We start from the raw sequence: 18,928 nt of genomic DNA, 5'->3' as shown, positions 1-18,928 counted from the left end.
ATCCTGATCGCACGTAGATGTCACACGCAGATACCTCACAAACGATGCCGGATGTGCGTCACTTACAACTTGACCCCAACGACGGATTGTGAGATATATTGAAGCGTGTGTAGCGGGCTTAAGAATGGAGCAGTAGTGTTCAGCGGTCAGGATCAGTGGACATCCGAGCGGCCTATCCCCAGCAATTAGCAGTATCCTGTAGATAACGTGCTGATTTGGTAGAACCCCATAAATTTTAAATGGAGCTCTTGAATAAAATAGAGGCTGGTTTGTATAAAAAAAAAACTTGCGTAATTACATGCATTTACGCTGTGTATTGCACTGCAGTGTAAATGCATGCGTCCTGCGTCCCCAGCACACTCTATGTAGATTGTGCATGATATGTGCGCACGTTGCTTTTTTGAACGCAGTGATTTAGGTGCTAAAATTTTGCCCCAAATCTGTGCGTTCATAAAAGTAGCATGTCAATCATTTTGTGCGCTTTGGATGCAGCTCCCCTCTGTCTATGGTGGGGGCAGCATCCAGAGCGCATGAAATCGGCTTTTTTTCTACAGAAAAACTGCATCCATTATGCAGTGTTTCTGCAGCGATTTGAAGCGCACATGTGCTGTCAAATCGCTGCACAATATTCAGCAGGTACGTGCGAACAAGCCCTTAAAGGTCAACAACATGTTTACAATTTTTAATTTGAATTGTACAAAAAAATTATTTACATATAAGGATTATAATGTAGATGTTTTCAACAATACGATACTGTACGTTAAAGGGGTTGTCTGAAGGCTAAATACATTTTAATCTAAATCCCCTATCTATTTATTGCCCTAAACTAAACTAATTTCTATTGTGGCTGCATATAAACTTTCCTATCCTTCCCTCACTCCATTATTTAGCTTCAATTGATTTTCTTCTCTACTTTCTGTCTGATGATGTTTCATTTGAGAATCCCAGTGCATGCTGGGATACTCAAATGAGGTGTCATCAAGGAGCAGAGGCTGCCGTCATCCCCACAGCTTCTGACCCCTCCCTGAAACGTTATCAAAGCGTTATCAGTGACGCTCATTTAAAGGACTGATCTAGTACCTGCTGTGTCCCTCCATGCTGTCATCGTGTGATTTGCACAGTGACAACGCACTCTATTTTGCAGGGTCAGAAGAGTAGAGCAGGCAACAGTGCGGTTTCCAAGTACCTGGTGGCGTTTATAGACCAGCGCCTCCCCCAGAAATTATGTCACTTTTGCGGGCGGTGCTGCTTTCTTAACAATGCTGGGTACTCTGACATTCAGTGTGTGCGACGCTACTGCAGACTCTACTGATCTGAGGTGGAAATGTAGCACCCACAGGGCAAGGGGTTAAATACACTCGTCGCTGGGCCGGTGATGTCGGGTCAGGGGGATGTCACGGGTGGCCCTCCTCGGCTCTGTGGCTCCAAGATGTACAATAATAGGGAGAGGATGGGTGATGATGAGGATGTTGGGAGTTGTATCATGACGCCACCTGTGGTACACGGCTAGGGATTAGCCGCCGCTGCGGGTGATGTCCTCCGAGACTGGAGGTGTCACAGCAAGGATGGTTCTGCTCCCCACAGGTGGAGCGGGCCCCAGGGAGGATGATGGAGGTTGTAGTGGTGGCTATTGGCACCAAAGCGCAGGGCGACGGTGACAGCAATAAGAGGCTCAGTCAGCTGCTTCGGTTCCAGGTCTTTTAACTCACAATTCAAGTGCTGCCTGAGGGTTCTGGTCTCTGCCGTGATGGGCCCCAGTCGATCCTGGATAAGTTGGAAATAGCCACCAGTATTTGGAAATGTCTTTTCCTAAGGGTTGCCCCTGTGGAAATGAGGAACCTGGGCTGAGCTTCTCACTCCAAGCCACAGACCCCGTGAAGAAGAAAGAAGGAAGAAGGTGGTGTCGTGTTGCCAGAACTGTAGTACCGACTTTACTGAAGTTTATGTAAAGGTTGCTCCTACTTCTACCACAAGTGGTGCCGGCTCCCAGGTGGTTGTCCTAGTGACCGGGAAAGTACCATGCCTCGTGATGGCCACCCCCCAGACTACCCTAGTCCAGTCGCCAGTGAGAAGGTATCTTAGGCTGCTTTCACACTTCGTTTTTTTAAAATGCGTCATGAACGTGTTTTTAACGCAAAAACGGATCCAGTGCAAATGCGTTTTCATTTCAATGCATTTGCAATGAACTCGCGTCAACATGCGTTCACATGCGTTTGCGTGCGTTATAGTGAGGATCCAGCGACTTGCAGTTTTTTAACTTTTTTCAAAAATGCTACTTGTAGCGTTTTTGAGCTGCGTCCAAATACTGTTTTTCACTGGATCCTGACTATACTGCATGCAAACACATGTGAACGCTGGCATGCTGATAGACAGGATCCTGCTTGCTCTACTGAGCATGCCCAGAAACCAGCCTGGCATGATCAGTCTCTCTCTCCCCCTCCCTCTCTCCCCCACCCTCTCTCTCCTCTCTCTCTCCCCTGTCTGAGAGTGGCGGACACTCGTAACCAAGGTAAATATCGGGTATCCAAGCAAACCACTTCGCTTAGTTACCCGATGTTTACCTTGGTTACCAGCGTCTGCAGCTGTCAGATGCTGGCTCCCAGTCTATCACGTTCAGTTCCCCTCACTCCCGATCACATGACTTCAATGCCCGCCCATAAACTTCAAGTGACAGGATCCTGCAAAATAACACATGCGTTTGCATGCGTTTTTCTTTGTAAAAACAGGATCCACTTTTACAGCAAAAAAACGTTCATGATGCATGTTAAAAAAACGTAGTGTGAAAGCAGCCTAGGCTGTGTGTGAGGTGAAATGTAGAAACACCGGTGATTAACCTCCACCTTACCCGAGATGAATACTGCACCTTAAATGAGGTGCAGTACCCTGTGGCGACTGAAGCCTCAGGGGCACTACAGCAACATGGAGCATGCTGTCAATGTGCTATTTGCATGGAGAGACACAGCAGGGACCAGACAGCCCTTTAAATGAGTGTCACTGATGATGCTTCATTTCAGGAAGGGGGCAGAGGCTGTGGCGGTGACAGCAGCCTCTGCCCCTGATGACATTTCATTTGAGTATCCCAGCATGCACTGGGATTCTCAAACGAAGAGTCATCAGACAACAAGAAAAGAAAATAATCAATTGAAGCTAGATAGTATAATGAGGAAAGGATAGGAAAGTTTTAATGCAGCTATGTTAGAAATAAGTTTAGTTTAGGGCAATAAATAGATAGGGATTTAGATGAAAATGTATTCACCATTCAGACCCCCCCTTTAACTAATCTTGTACTACTTTCAACCACTGTTATTATACATTTTATGTCTTTTTTTATATCTTGTTTTAGCCAGAAACATTGCCTAATCACTTTGTAAGTTCTGTCGCATACTTTGCTTTTAGACATGAAGTAAAAATCACAAACAGCCTAGCCCTGCGTGACCCTGTTATGCCCGAAGCGTAATACAGTAGGAGGGTGGATGGCAATCTCATGACCATTGAGGAAGGATTCTCCAGTCGTGCTGTATGTGTGTTACCCACCAATACCATCTGTAAATAATACACGAACTGCATGTGACTTGGTTTAAAATTGGCCACAGCAGCCTTTATTACCTATTATTTACATACTAACACAAGGGGGCGCCGTCCAACGGGCGACCCCAACAAATAACAATAGGTAACACAGTAACCAATACAGTAAATATACAACCCTGAGTAGGCCCAGTCCAGGAACCACTTCTCACCCCAGTATCCCTGGCCGCAACACACCGACCCAGAGATGAGGTATTAATCACCTACGGATTAACCCCCCAACTTTGCAGAACCCCGTGCCTGCAACATCCCGGAACCTGGAGCCACCATACCAAGATGGTGTCTCTCTGTCCAGTTACCATTGCCTTCAACCGCCTCTGGACCAGACCTACCCCCCGCTGCTGTGACAAAGAAACAACCCAGACCAAATTCCCCTCGGCATTAAACACAAGGGAGGGTGGGCGGGGATCGTTCCATATCCGGAAGTCAAGAGAGAGGGGGTAAGTCAAAGTCCTTTACTTACACCCCTCAACTGTCCCACCTCTTCCTCCAGGGAACTCCTCCTACCCACCAATCCCTTTACTCTGCCTTATAAACAAACCATTCCTGTTTCCATTAACCCCATCACTCCTTCCCTTCCCTCTAGTCATGTCGCCCCTCCACCCTATGGGTTCCATGGCTTTCTTGACCATTGAGGAAGGATTCTCCAGTCGTGCTGTATGTGTGTTACCCACCAATACCATCTGTAAATAATACACGAACTGCATGTGACTTGGTTTAAAATTGGCCACAGCAGCCTTTATTACCTATTATTTACATACTAACACAAGGGGGCGCCGTCCAACGGGCGACCCCAACAAATAACAATAGGTAACACAGTAACCAATACAGTAAATATACAACCCTGAGTAGGCCCAGTCCAGGAACCACTTCTCACCCCAGTATCCCTGGCCGCAACACACCGACCCAGAGATGAGGTATTAATCACCTACGGATTAACCCCCCAACTTTGCAGAACCCCGTGCCTGCAACATCCCGGAACCTGGAGCCACCATACCAAGATGGTGTCTCTCTGTCCAGTTACCATTGCCTTCAACCGCCTCTGGACCAGACCTACCCCCCGCCACAGGACAGGGCACGTGACTCCTTACGTGGCCTGGACCCGCCACACACCAAAAGCTTGTACCACACCTCCACGCAATCCCAGCGTCCACAAAACAGCACCAAGCACGTGAAGATGCACCCCCATCGCATCCCCAAAACCACCAGTTCAGCGCCACCAACTTTTGGCGCCGCCCCCCCAATAAGGCTCGATTGATACTGCCTATCGCACGAGCCACACGCCATTCCAACCTGGTCACACTATCAAAACTACCCCACGATTAAGCTCAGGTATGTCTTACACAATGCAACAACCAACAATTTTTTTTTTTTTTTAAAACATTCATAAATAACTTCTCGAGATACCAAATCGCTGCCTCCAATTTACTGGACCAGTACCATCGACCCGTCCAGACCCAACTGGCAACATTCAGGCGAGCCTCAGACCGTCGAGGCCCCGAGAACCAACGAATGCCCAAATATCCAAATGAGGCACACCCTCACCACAAAAACCCAGGGGTTATAAACCCACAGATAACACCAACCTGTTACGCCAACCCATTCCACTCCCAAAAGACTCAAATGCCCCCATTGCCTTAACCCGATAACAACTGAGGCCAAACGTAACACCGAAACAAGAGGACTCCCACCTCCCAATACTTCTCACAACCCTTTTTCTGAGCCCACCGAGGGGCCTCCGTGGCAGCCCAATCCAGAAGGAATACGACCCATAGTATTCCGGGCGCCCACCCCCGCCACCTGCAATCAAGTCTGCAGCACTGCCACAAAATGGTACCTTAACAAACGCGACACAATAATGAACCTGGGCGCCCTCACAACATAATTCCGCACCCGGGACCGCGTATAACAACACCAACCTTCACCACCCGCCTAATCTAATTCGGTGAGCGACAAAGCCGGCGCTCAACCCACTGCACCACCTCGGACACATCCTCCAACATCCAACCTCCGCTCTTGACCGTAGATGGGCTGACCAACCCCACAATCTCAAAGCCCCCCAAAAGGCTAACACAAACCGTTTTGGACAAGGGAAACAAAAACCCGCTCGTGCTCAGATGAACATAGCCGCCACAAACCACTCACCAAACGCTGCCACAAAACAACGGAGACGGACCCTTGTATCCCGCTCCCTCACACCCTTACGACCAAACCCTTCAAGGCCTGCCGCGCCCTAAGATCCTGCGAAAACATCTCTCCACATCTAATCCTTAACAAGACAGCCACAGCCGCCACCCTCTGCTCCACTGCGGACGCCGGCCTAGCAGCCTGAAAACCGTTACTCACCACTGCCAACGCCACCATCAAATACTCCACCGGGCCTTCCTCACACATTGTCCCAAACGTTATCCGCGCCACCCATACTTCTGAATATCAGCCCCAAATAACCTCAGTCACTGGGCACCGAGCCGCTCCCCAACACAGCCACACCAGACTCCACAAGCCCTCCGGACACACCGTGCCCACCTCGTCTGCTACCCGGCCTCAACTCCCGAGACCTGCAGAACTGGAAGGAAACACAGCAGCTGCTATTCCCTTGGCGAACCCCAGTACTGGTTGCGCCACGCATAACATTTTTTTTTTTTTTTTTTTTTAAAACACATCCAATTGAGAAACCAACTGTCGCAAGTACGCCACCCTTGGCCCCAGGATTAGCAAACCAACTATTAATCGAATTCTCCACCAACTGATAGCCAGAATGACAGAACACCTTCCTCTTGGAAAAAACTGCCAACCTCCACCACCCGACCACTACCACCGATTGGAAGCGCTACCCCACAATGCCCAACCAGAAAACAACTGGACCCGCTGCCTCCGAGTACCGCAGCTACGTTCCATCAGGTAGCACCTTACCCAGCCACAATCCGCGGCCACTAAATCGCCGTAAGAAAAAACCTCCTACACCATCAGATCATCATTGATCTCCCTCCTGACCACACACAAAGGATCCGATGGCTGCACCCTTGGCGCAGCCATCGCCAGCCGTCCAGCAGACACGCACCCCAGCGGCGTAACTCTGCACCCGTGGTTCGACCGCCCCTGCAAAGACTGCACCGCCTGAAACCGCACCGTCTTAGCTGACCTAACTGCCTCTATCGCAGCCCATAGGACCACACCATTACCCACGAATCCTACCCCTCTGACCATAACATCAAACTTTATCCCCACAAACCGTATCACTGGCGTTCGACCCTCAGTCTTCGCCTGCGCCAACAGGCCCAAAAGAGTATCCACCACCATCTGTAATAAAACAATCAACCCCAACGAATCATCAACCCGCCAACCCGATGTAAAGAGAATCAACCTATAATGAATAAGAGGTGTAAGCTGGGACACACCACGCACAAACCACTCCACCAAGAAATAACCGCCTCCAAAGGAACATAAAATGGGACAACAACCCATTAGCACCCACCGATCAACATAATAATAACTCCCCTCCCCACCGCAGCACCAGAACTGCTAGCTAGCAGGGTGGACCAGTAACAACCTAAATGCCGCCTCCAAATTCGCCTTTGCCATCAATGCTCCCCGGCTCACCGCCTTTACCAAATCCCACCCTCTGTCAAACGACACATAATAAACCGCCGACAATTCTGGAGCCAAGCAGGCATACACCGATGACTCCTCCAGATAAGATACGTTTTGAACAAGCCGAAATATATACATCTATATACGGCTCATTTCCGGCACTACCCCCCAACAGAGAAACCCAATCGTGACAAGGAGGGCCCCGAATGGCCCACCCATCCTGCCCAACACCACTTCCTGACCCCTCTTTCCACTGACAACCACCAGGTGTCCCCTAGCCCAGCGCAAACTTCCAATAAGGAGGCAAAGATCCACCAATATAAATAGAATGACGCAGAATTACTATGTTCCTTACCACAACCCAACACTTATGCTTAAGACAACCGTCCGCGCCAAATCTGCACCACCCATCCTTCTATTCCCCCCAAAAAACCCTCATCGTCCGTGTCGCCGGGGTTCCAAACCCCGAACAGCCAACTACCCCCCAAAAAGGGGGGGGGGGCTGACTAGGAGCCGCCATCCACTGCAGCCATAAGGATGTGCCCGTATGATCCTACCGCATACTGGCACGCAACACCTTCCCTTGCTGAAATTACTCGGCGTACTGAAGCCAGACTAAACCGCCATATGACCTAACAAGCCACCCCAAATGGATCCATATAACCGAACCATGCCGAACCAATTACCCAATTCCTTCCCCCGATACCCTTGCCAAAAAACGCAAATGCCCGCAGCCACGTTGCAAATGTACGAGGGTGAGCCTCCACCGGCGCTCCCCTCCCTCTACTTATCCTTCCTGGAATCACTTGGCTTAACCTAATCCAGGTGAAACTGTTCCCGGGGGAGCAGCGAAACTATTGCTACACGTTCCCCATTCAAATCTTATCCCTCACATCCTCCAGCAAGTGAGCCCCCCCAGCGGGCCTTTGAAGCACCCATACCTCTCACACTTGGCCACTGTCAGCCAGACGCACCACCTCATCCCCCTCTTCGTTCCTCACCACTCACTCTGTCACAGCCCTTGCCGCCTCTGCCCGAAAATGCTCCTCTGCCGCCTCATGCGCCCTCACTCTGCCTGCCGCACCTGCGCCTACTAACCACCGATCCCGTCCATGCCGCCGGCGGTGCATGCGCACTCTCCACAACCGTATACACCACTTCAGTAAACCCCATACCTGGTCAAAACACCAACCCACTCGGCGCTGCCGTGTCCGCAGCCGCCCCCCCCCCAGCCCTGCCAAATCCACGGCCGTCTCACCCGACCGCGACCCGGCATATCCTGGAATAAAAATCACGCCATCCGGACGTCTGATTCATCCGTCGCTGCTTCCTCCTCCTCCTCGCTGGAGCCGACCGCCTCTGGCTCATGTAATGCAGACGCCGCCGAAGCGCTGCCACCACCACGGCCGTCCTCCTGGTACGCCGCGTGGGCACCATCCTCCAAGCTCCATCTTCTGTCCCGCGGCGACAACCCCGGAAACCGTCCCGTCCTACGGGCTGCCACCGCGGGCCTTATCTTCTGGCCTGACCCCCCCTTGCTACCTGCAAGGACAGGGGGTACCTGTGGCCCGACCCGCTGCCAGCAGACTCCCATCCAGAGCCGCCAGCCTCCTGCCCTCCTGGGCCCAGAAGGCATCCGTCCGCCGGGCCCTCCCCCCCTTGGGGGAGACCGCCGCTGCCGGGAGCTGCACGCCTGCTCTGGGTGACCAGGCGGGGACCGCAGGGCCCCCGCCGTCACCCCCACGTACCGACGCCTCCCGGGCATCCGTCGCACCATGCTCGCCTGCCCTGGTGCCGGACCCCTTGCTGGCTGCAGCCCCCCGCCCCCCCCCCCTCCACCCGCGGGGGGGGGGGGGTAACGCTGGCCTCCGTCCTCGCCGGGCGCTCTCCTGGCCAGGAGCCGCCGCATCCAGCCCTCCTGGGCCCCATGAAAGCCTCTGTCCGCTGGGCCCTCCACCTCCTGGGGGAGACCGCCGCGGCCGGGAGCTGCAACCTGATCTGGGTGACCAAGCAGGAACTGCAGGGCCCCTGCCGTCACCCCCACTCACCGGCGCTTCCTGGGCACCCGTCGCCCCAGGCCCGCCTGCCCTGGTGCCGGACCCACCACTGGCTGCAGCTCCGCGGCCCCCCCCCCCGCCTTCCGCGAGGGGTAAAGCTGGCCTCTGTCACCGCCGGGCGCTCTCCCCGTCCGGGAGCCGCCGCATCCAGCAATCCAGGCCGCGGCTCGGACCGGAAGTAGGCCGCAGCCAAGCCACGCCCCCCTCCCGGCTGCCGCGGCCCGGACGGAGATTCCTCCCGCGGCCGGAGCAGCAGCTGAGTACTGCCCTGCCCACGTCCTACCGCGGAGGGTCCCCGAAGGGGCTCTCGCATCTCCTCCTCGCTCCCCCCGCACACGGCAAGTACCTGAGATATGAGGGAGGGGGGACGCCGCCCGCAGCTGACAGGGGAGCGAGGGGAAAGTGCCAACGGGTTAACCCCCAGCAGCCAAGACGTGGGACCGCGCTGCCAGGGGCCCGTGCACTGCCATGATGAATCCGCTGCTCCCGGGTAGCAGCCATCCTGTCGCACGTCCGGATCGTTCCATATCCGGAAGTCTGGTGATGTGAGGGGCTGGGGAACCTCCATCATGACGTCCTTGTACAGATCTTTGTGTCCTTCTAAATACTCCCACTCCTCCATGGAGAAATAGAAGGTGACGTCCTGACACCTTATAGGAACCTCTCCAGTCAGATCGTTCCATATCCGGAAGTCAAGAGAGAGGGGGTAAGTCAAAGTCCTTTACTTACACCCCTCAACTGTCCCACCTCTTCCTCCAGGGAACTCCTCCTACCCACCAATCCCTTTACTCTGCCTTATAAACAAACCATTCCTGTTTCCATTAACCCCATCACTCCTTCCCTTCCCTCTAGTCATGTCGCCCCTCCACCCTATGGGTTCCATGGCTTTCTTAGATCACTGCGCATTGAGTTTACGCCGCCAAGCAAGCCTACAGAAAGTTACATGAAGCAAGCTTAGAAACCTGTTCATACAGTTATTCCATTTGTATGCAGATGTCATTGGTGCAATAACTGCAGGCCCTATGGCCTGTGCGGTGGGGAAGGGTTAAGAGGGCACATGTCGGTGACTATCCTTGCATTCATCACACTGTTTTGTGATCACACTTGGAGCTGGGAAGTGAAACTTCCTCTGTGATATTTCTCTCCTGCCTTCACTTCTATAAATAAACCCATTCTCCCCTCCTCTGCCCTCCTACACGCCTGTGGGGAGAACCACAGTAGACTGGTGTCTATAGATGTGCAGCACTGAAGTACCTGCTCTTTATTATCTGCTTTACATATGCAATTATTACTGCTGTTCCCTAGGCATAATAGCTGTGCACCTCTGACAGGTCTAATGAGTTACTGACTGCCGGCCATTTTCTGGATTTGTAGATAGGGGCATAGATCAAGCGTCTAGAATCCAGAAGCTAATCTGCCGATGATTTTATCACTTCTGCTCAATATTCTTCTGGCTCAGGCCATGTGCACACACTGCGTTTTTTTATGCATTTTTGATGCTTGTTTATCCTTATGCCAGCAAACTCAAGGAGAATTCTGAAGTGTTGTCCACATGTTGCTTATTCTCTCCTAGAAGATTTGGTTGCTGTGTTTTTAAGCTCTTCCACCCATTGACTTCATTATGAAAAACGCACCAAAAACGCATTAACCACACAAAATGTGGCAAAAAAGTACTTTGTTTTGGTCCATTTTTCTGTCAGAAGATGCAGATTTGGTGCAGAAAATTTCTGCGCCAAATACTCAGCGTGCACACAAACCCTTAAAGGGAAGCGATCACCAGAAAATCACCTATTTTTTAAGACTATGTGCGCACGTTCAGTATTTGGTGTAGAAGTTTTCTGCATCAAATCTGCACCTTCTGGCAGAGGAACGCACCAAAAACATGCGTTTTTGGTGCATTTTTGTGCTATGTAAATTTCTTTATGAAGTCAATGGGTGGAAGAGCTAAAAACGCATCAAAAATTGACGATTCAGATTATTTTCTGCACCAAATCTGCAAGAAAAAAGACAAGAAACAAGTGCCCAGCACTTCAGAATTCTCATTGACTTTGCTGTCATAAAGATAGACATACAGATCTGTAACAAATCTGCATCAAAAACACACTGTGCGCACACAGCCTAAGGCCCCCTTCACACGTCCGTGAAAAACACGCACGTGTGTTACGGGCCGTTTTTCGGGTCCGTGTCCCGTTTTTGTGTCCGTTTTTATGGTCCGTGTGGCACCTGTGTGAATTGCGTATGCTAGCCGTGTTTGTGTGCAGAACGTCCGTGTGTGCGTGTGGAATTAACGTGTATGTGTACGTGTAATGTCCGTGTGTAATGTCCGTGTGTGTGATGCACAATGTCGTTTATAAATGTCGGCTGACAGCAGACAGAGTTGCGCGATGAGAATGAACTCGGGTGAACTTCACCCGACTTCATCCTCATACCGCGGCTCTGTCTGTGTCGAGTACTGATTAGCGGTCACCTGTGAAGGATTCACCGGTGACCGCTAATCCCCCGAGTGACTGAAGTGTCCCCCCCTCTCTCATACTCACCGATCCCCGATCACCGGCGCTGCACGGCATTCACACTGCTGCGGCGGCTTTTACTATTTTGAAAAAGCCGGCCGCTCATTAAACAATCTCCTATTCCCTGCTTTCCTCGCCCACCGGTGCCTATGATTGGTTACAGTGAGACACGCCCACACGCTGAGTGACAGGTGTCACACTGCACCCAATCACAGCAGCCGGTGGGCGTGTCTATACTGTGCAGTAAAATAAATAAATAAATAATTAAAAAAAAACGGCGTGCGGTTCCCCCCAATTTTAATGCCAGCCAGATAAAGCCATACGGCTGAAGGCTGGTATTCTCAGGATGGGGAGCTCCACGTTATGGGGAGCCCCCCACCCTAACAATATCAGTCAGCAGCCGCCCAGAATTGCCGCATACATTATATGCGACAGTTCTGGGGCTGTACCCGGCTCTTCCCGATTTGCCCTGGTGCTTTGGCAAATCGGGGTAATAAGGAGTTATTGGCAGCCCATAGCTGCCAATAAGTCCTAGATTAATCATGTCAGGTGTCTCCCCGAGACACCTTCCATGATTAATCTGTAAGTTACAGTAAATAAACACACACACACCAGAAAAAATCCTTTATTAGAAATAAAAACACACACACATTCCCTGGTTCACCACTTTAATCATCCCCGAAAAAGCCCTCCATGTCCGGCGTCATCCAGGATGCTCCAGCGTCGCATCCAGCGCTGCTGCATGGAGGTGACAGGAGCTGCAGAAGACACCGCCGCTCCGGTCACCTCCACGCAGCTAATGAAGACAGCCGTGCGATCAGCTGAGCTGTCACAGAGGTTACCCGCTGTCACTGGATCCAGCGGTGGATGCAGCGGTGGCCGCGGGTAACCACAGTGACAGCTCAGCTGATCGCCGGCTGTCTTCATTAGCTGCGTGGAGGTGACCGGAGCGGCTGTGTCTTCTGCAGCTCCTGTCACCTCCATGCAGCAGCGCTGGATGCGACGCTGGAGCATCCTGGATGACGCCGGACATGGAGGGCTTTTTCGGGGATGATTAAAGTGGTGAACCAGGGAATGTGTGTGTGTTTTTATTTCTAATAAAGGATTTTTTCTGGTGTGTGTGTGTTTATTTACTGTAACTTACAGATTAATCATGGAAGGTGTCTCATAGACGCCTGACATGATTAATCTAGGACTTATTGGCAGCTATGGGCTGCCAATAACTCCTTATTACCCCGATTTGCCAAAGCACCAGGGCAAATCGGGAAGAGCCGGGTACAGCCCCAGAACTGTCGCATATAATGTATGCGGCAATTCTGGGCGGCTGCTGACTGATATTGTTAGGGTGGGGGGCTCCCCATAACGTGGAGCTCCCCATCCTGAGAATACCAGCCTTCAGCCGTATGGCTTTATCTGGCTGGCATTAAAATTGGGGGGAACCGCATGCCGTTTTTTTTTAATTATTTATTTATTTATTTTACTGCACAGTATAGACACGCCCACCGGCTGCTGTGATTGGGTGCAGTGTGACACCTGTCACTCAGCGTGTGGGCGTGTCTCACTGTAACCAATCATAGGCGCCGGTGGGCGAGGAAAGCAGGGAATAGGAGATTGTTTAATGGGCGGCCGGCTTTTTCAAAATAGTAAAAGCCGCCGCAGCAGTGTGAATGCCGTGCAGCGCTGCGCCGGAGATTGGGGAACGGTAAGTATGAGAGAGGGGGGGAAACTGACCGACAGACTGTGAGAGAGGGACAGACAGACAGAGAGACCAACAGAGAGACTGACCGACGGACTCAGGGAGATTGACGGACATACACAGAAATAGAAAGAATAGCCGACATCACTAGAAATAAAAACACCAAACGGACACGGACTATAGGTAGATGCATACGTGTTTACTAACGTGTGTGCACATACCCATAGACTTTCATTGTGTCCACGTGTGCGTGCTCCGTGCAGATAACGGACATGCATCCGTGCAAAACGCATACACATACGGATCATGGACACGCACACACGGACATAATGAAATAACGCACGTGTGACCACAATCATAGATTAACATTGGTGCACGTTTGGCCGTGTCTCCGGTATATACGGAAACGGACCAAACACGCACGTGTATCACGGACGTGTGAAGGGGGCCTAAAGCAGGTTTTTGTGTTACATGTATTTGGCAATGGTTTCTTTTTATATCATAACCTTCAGTAAATAAAGTAAAATTTGGAGTCTTACAACTTTCACAGTGGCCACTGGGGCTTTTTCAGACTCATACTTCCTGTCCTTTTAGGGAGAGTTTTCAGCAGGTTCTTTATCATCAGAGGCAGGATTACAGGAACAGATAACATCTGTATATACAACTGACAACACAGGACCTACCAATCACATGGAATTATAGGGTACATTACTTAAAACTTTATACACAGTGAATAAAATATACTGTGACACACTTACTTGGTTGGGTAAATTTTTTAACATACAGAAATATATATTATATGTATATGTATATAGATATATATATATATATATATATATATATATATATATATATATCAGCAAACTTATATGCATGACTTGTACAGAACAACTGTGGATTCGCAAAAGCTTAAGCCCGCTAACCCAAAATTTGCTGTCTATTCAGTTACCTGAATGACTAACATCAGGTCCACGACAGAACATAAACAGGAAGGGTGGGGTAGTTTCCAGGTATTCGACAGCAGAGATCTGACACACGCCCTCAGTGTCACCATCCTTTATCCCCGAACTACCCTATGTTTACAAACATTAATACCAAATCACAGGCAGTATCTGATGAAGAAATGTTTGACTTTCCCCTGTGACAGTAAGCTGACTAGCTATCCCCATTAACCAACTACCGTACCATGGACGTGCAGAGTAAACTGGAGGGAAACCTACCTTTCCCAAAAATTAACCCTTACAGGAGATTAGCACCTAATACATGGTAATAAAAATGTGTTCCTCTCCTGAATGTCCGGGGTCCACCAATAGATAACGTAACTGATCTGGCCCTACTCCCCCTTAACGTCTCAGAACACACCTTCCTTTTCTGTTTTTCGGACTGTCCAAATCTTTTTTGATAAGGTTAGACATTTAGGGGTGCTTCACACACAGCGAGCTCACTGCCGAGATCGCTGCTGAGTCACGTTTTTTGTGACGCAGCAGTGACCTCATTAGCGATCTCCCTGTGTGTGACACTGAGCAGCGATCTGGCCCCTGCTGCGAGATCGCTGCTCGTTACACACAGCCCTGGTTCGTTTTCTTCAAAGGCGCTCTCCCACTGTGACACACAGATCGCTGTGTGTGACAGCAAGAGAGCGACAAATGAAGCGAGCAGGGAGCAGGAGTCGGCGTCTGACAGCTGAGGTAAGCTTGTAACCAAGATAAACATCGGGTAACCAAGGTGGTTACCCGATATTTACCTTAGTTACCAGCCTCTGCAGCTCTCACGCTGCCTGTGCTGCCGGCTCCGACTCTCTGCACATGTAGCTGCTGTACACATCGGGTTAATTAACCCGATGTGTACAGCAGCTAGGAGAGCAAGGAGCCAGCGCTAAGCAGTGTGCGCGGCTCCCTGCTCTCTGCACATGTAGCTGCATTACACATCGGGTTACTTAACCCGATGTGTACTGTAGCTAGGAGAGCAAGGAGCCAGCGCTCAGTGTGCGCGGCTCCCTGCTCCCTGCACACACAGCTAAGCGGTGTGCGCTGGTAACTAATGTAAACATTGGGTAACCATACCCGATGTTTACCTTAGTTACCAGTCTCCGCAGCTTCCAGACGGCGGCTCCGTGCAAGCGCAGCGTCGCTTGCACGTCGCTGCTGGCTGGGGGCTGTTCACTGGTCGCTGGTGAGATCTGCCTGTTTGACAGCTCACCAGCGACCATGTAGCGATGCAGCAGCGATCCTGACCAGGTCAGATCGCTGGTCGGATCGCTGCTGCATCGCTAAGTGTGAAGGTACCCAATCTCAGACTAGACCCCACCAGATTCAACAACCTATCTGACTTAATGACCTTAAGAACAACAAACCTTTTACTATTAAGGAGGCTGACAAGGGTGGTAATGTGGTCATTTGGCCAATTGAAATGTATGTCAAAAAGGCCATACAATAGCCTCTAATACATCCAATTATCAGATTTTGCCCTCACATCCAACTTTGGCATTTAAATCAAAATTGGATAAGTTACTTTCATCTATCCATCATCTTGACATTATCAAGAGAGAACTTCAATTCCTCTCTACACATAACCCTGTGATACCAACCTTGTAGAAGTGCACAAATCCTTACAAGAGCAACTAGGTAGGTCAATAGTATCGAATTGGGAGTCTGAATGCCCCTGAACCAATTTAAATAATTTCAACCACTGGTCCACTCATTGAACTCTTTTGTTGGAGACTCGTCATACTTGTTACTAAAACTGGGCACCTTATCAGTACCTGTTGGTACTATACTTGTTGCACTTGATTTTGACGTCTCTATACACCAGCATTGATCATATGCTTGGCATTCAGGCAGTTTCTTACTTCCATTATTTGCATACTATGGGTAGCAGGTTACATGACTGCTATAAGCCTGCTTTACACTTTTCAATTTCGCATACGATATCGTATGCAATGTGACCTGCCCCCATCGCATGTGCGGCACGTTCAATTTTTTGGCTGTGCCGCACAATCGATTAAAAGCTGTCACACGTACTTACCCGTCCATACGACCTCGCTGTGGGCGGCGAACATCCACTTCCTGGAGTGGGAGGGACGTGCGGCGTCACAGCAATGTCACGCGGCAGCCAGCCAATAGAAGCGGAGGGGCGGAGATGAGCAGGATGTAAACATCCCGCCCACCTCCTTCCTTCCGCATTGTCGGCGGGAGCCGCGGACGGAAGTAAGCTGTCGTTCAATGTTCCCGGGGTGTCACACACTGACACCGATGTGTGCTGCCTCGGGAACATTGCACAACTGCACGTTCAGTTTTTGAGAAATGAACGACGTACATGTGATGAATGGATTTTCGTTCAATCGCAATTGCACGGAGGTTTTACACGCTACAATCATACTTATGATGCCGGATGTGCGTCACTTACGACGTGACCCCGCCGAAACATCGTAAGATTTATTGTAGCGTGTAAAGAGCCCTTTAGTCTGGATCTCCTTCAGATTGTTCTTAAAATAAATGACTGTCTTGAATCGTACATTTTACATCAAAGCCTCTGGCACCGTGATGGGCACGCTGCACACCTTCCTATGCAAATCTATTCTTAGGATGGTAGGAGGAAGCAAAATTGATTCTTTTGCTACATATGTACTGCATTCGTTTGGGTACATTGTTGATGTCCTGTCAATAAACCTACCAGAAGCTTCCAAAGACATGACATCATCATATGGGCTGTCCCATATTATTTAAAGGCATAGTACTCTAAAGGGGGCTTTACACGCTACGATATCGTTAATGTTTTATCGTCGGGGTCACACCATTAGTGACGCACATCCGGCGCCATTAACGATATCGCAGCGTGTGACACTTTTGTGCGACCTAAAACGATCGCAAAAGTGGCAAAAATCGTTTGCCGTGGAGAGCTCGTCCTAAAACCAAATATCGTTTATTTCTAATTAGCGATGTTGTTCCTTGTTCCTGCAGCAGCACACATCGCTGTGTGTGACACCGCAGGAGCGAGGAACATCTCCTTACCTGCCTCCACTGGCTATATGGAAGGAAGGAGGTGGGTGGGATGTTTACGTCCCGCTCATCTCCGCCCCTCCGCTTCTATTGGATGTCTGCCGTGTGACGTCACTGTGACGCCGAACGACCTGCCCCCTTAGAAAGGAGGCGGATCGGCGGGCAGAGCGACGTCGCAGGGCAGGTAAGCAGTGTGACGGGGGAGCGCAATTTTGTGCGCGACAGACAGTGATATGCCCGTGTCGCACAAACTAGGGGGCGGGTACGCAAGATAGCGATATTGTTACCGATATCGCTCCCGTGTAAAGCTCGCTTAAGTGTATGTAAACTTTTGACTTTGCACAAAATAATAAAAATGCCTTAAAACATTCTCTCTCTGATTATTCTGGCATTTAGCAAATATAAATAATTTTGGTTCCTAATTGACCTAAAACGGGAAAGATTTATTCTGATTTCATGTCAGATAGTGAGAAAAACATGCATATGTGTCTTTTTAGATATCGTATGTAAACTTCTGGTTTCAACTCTACTCTTGGACATTCCTGGGAGGCTGCAATTCTGGAATATGATGGCACCGGAGAATAATGGATTCCTGGTAACTTCTTCTAAGATTTTTCTTAACATGTTTTTTGCGACCCTGTAGACTTTTTGCTACAAAACTTTTTTTTTTATTGTTCTGTGATCGCGTCCCAAATCTAAGTAATGTCAAGAGCGCTGCATCCTTGTAACAACCTTTGACGTTTCAGTCACTTAAAGGGAACCAATCACCAAGATTTTCGTATATAACCTAAAGCCAGTGCTATCCTGGCACTATCAGGCTGAATCTATACATACCTGTAGTGGTCACCTCGGATGTATAGGCCACGCCCCTTCTGGTCACATAGGTATGACCTCACACAGGTCCTGCAAGGGAAAAAGAGAGGCTAGTTTTACACTTGCATCGTTTGGCATCCGTCACAATCCGTTGTGTGACGAATGTGACGGATGCGTTGTAAATAGTGTGATAATAAAGGCAACGGATTCATGTGAAATAACGTGTTGCATTCTTTTAGTTTTCTTTAGCCGAGAGAGAGAGAGAGAGACCCCATCATCACCGCACACACCCCAGCACTACCGCCCCGTCATCACCGCACATACACCGGCACTACCGCCCCATCATCACCGCACACACACCGGCACTACCGCCACATCATCACCGCACACACACCGGCTCTACCGCCCCCATCATCACTGCACACACCGGCACTACTGCCCCCATCATCACCGTACACACCGGCACTACCGCCCCCATCATCACCGCACACACCCCGGCACTACCGCACCCATCATCACTGCACATACCCCGGCACTACCGCACCCATCATCACTGCACACACACAGGCACTACTGGCCCCACCATCACTGCACACACGCAGGAACTACCGCACTCATCATCACCGCACACACCCAGGTACTACCGGACCCATCATCATCGCACACACCCCCGCACTA

At 50.3% G+C, this 18,928-nt stretch overlaps 1 protein-coding gene across 4 annotated transcripts in view; it reads right to left on the bottom strand.

Annotated features, from left to right (window-relative positions):
• Positions 1-18,928, bottom strand: part of CDK18 (cyclin dependent kinase 18) — a 283,704-nt gene that overhangs the window by 204,705 nt on the left and 60,071 nt on the right. For 2 of the 4 annotated variants that reach the window (XM_075335687.1, XM_075335688.1), the window contains exon 2: positions 18,272-18,340. The exons of the other annotated variants lie outside the window; for them this stretch is intronic. The gene's annotated coding sequence lies outside the window, so the exon portion shown is untranslated. The remainder of the gene's footprint in view (positions 1-18,271; positions 18,341-18,928) is intronic. 4 annotated transcript variants of the gene reach the window in all.

The sequence above is a fragment of the Anomaloglossus baeobatrachus genome, chromosome 2 (genome assembly GCF_048569485.1).
Source record: "Anomaloglossus baeobatrachus isolate aAnoBae1 chromosome 2, aAnoBae1.hap1, whole genome shotgun sequence".
Classification (NCBI taxonomy): domain Eukaryota; kingdom Metazoa; phylum Chordata; class Amphibia; order Anura; family Aromobatidae; genus Anomaloglossus; species Anomaloglossus baeobatrachus.
Note: the sequence above shows the minus strand (reverse complement) of the source record. Positions and strands in the feature narration are given on the sequence as shown.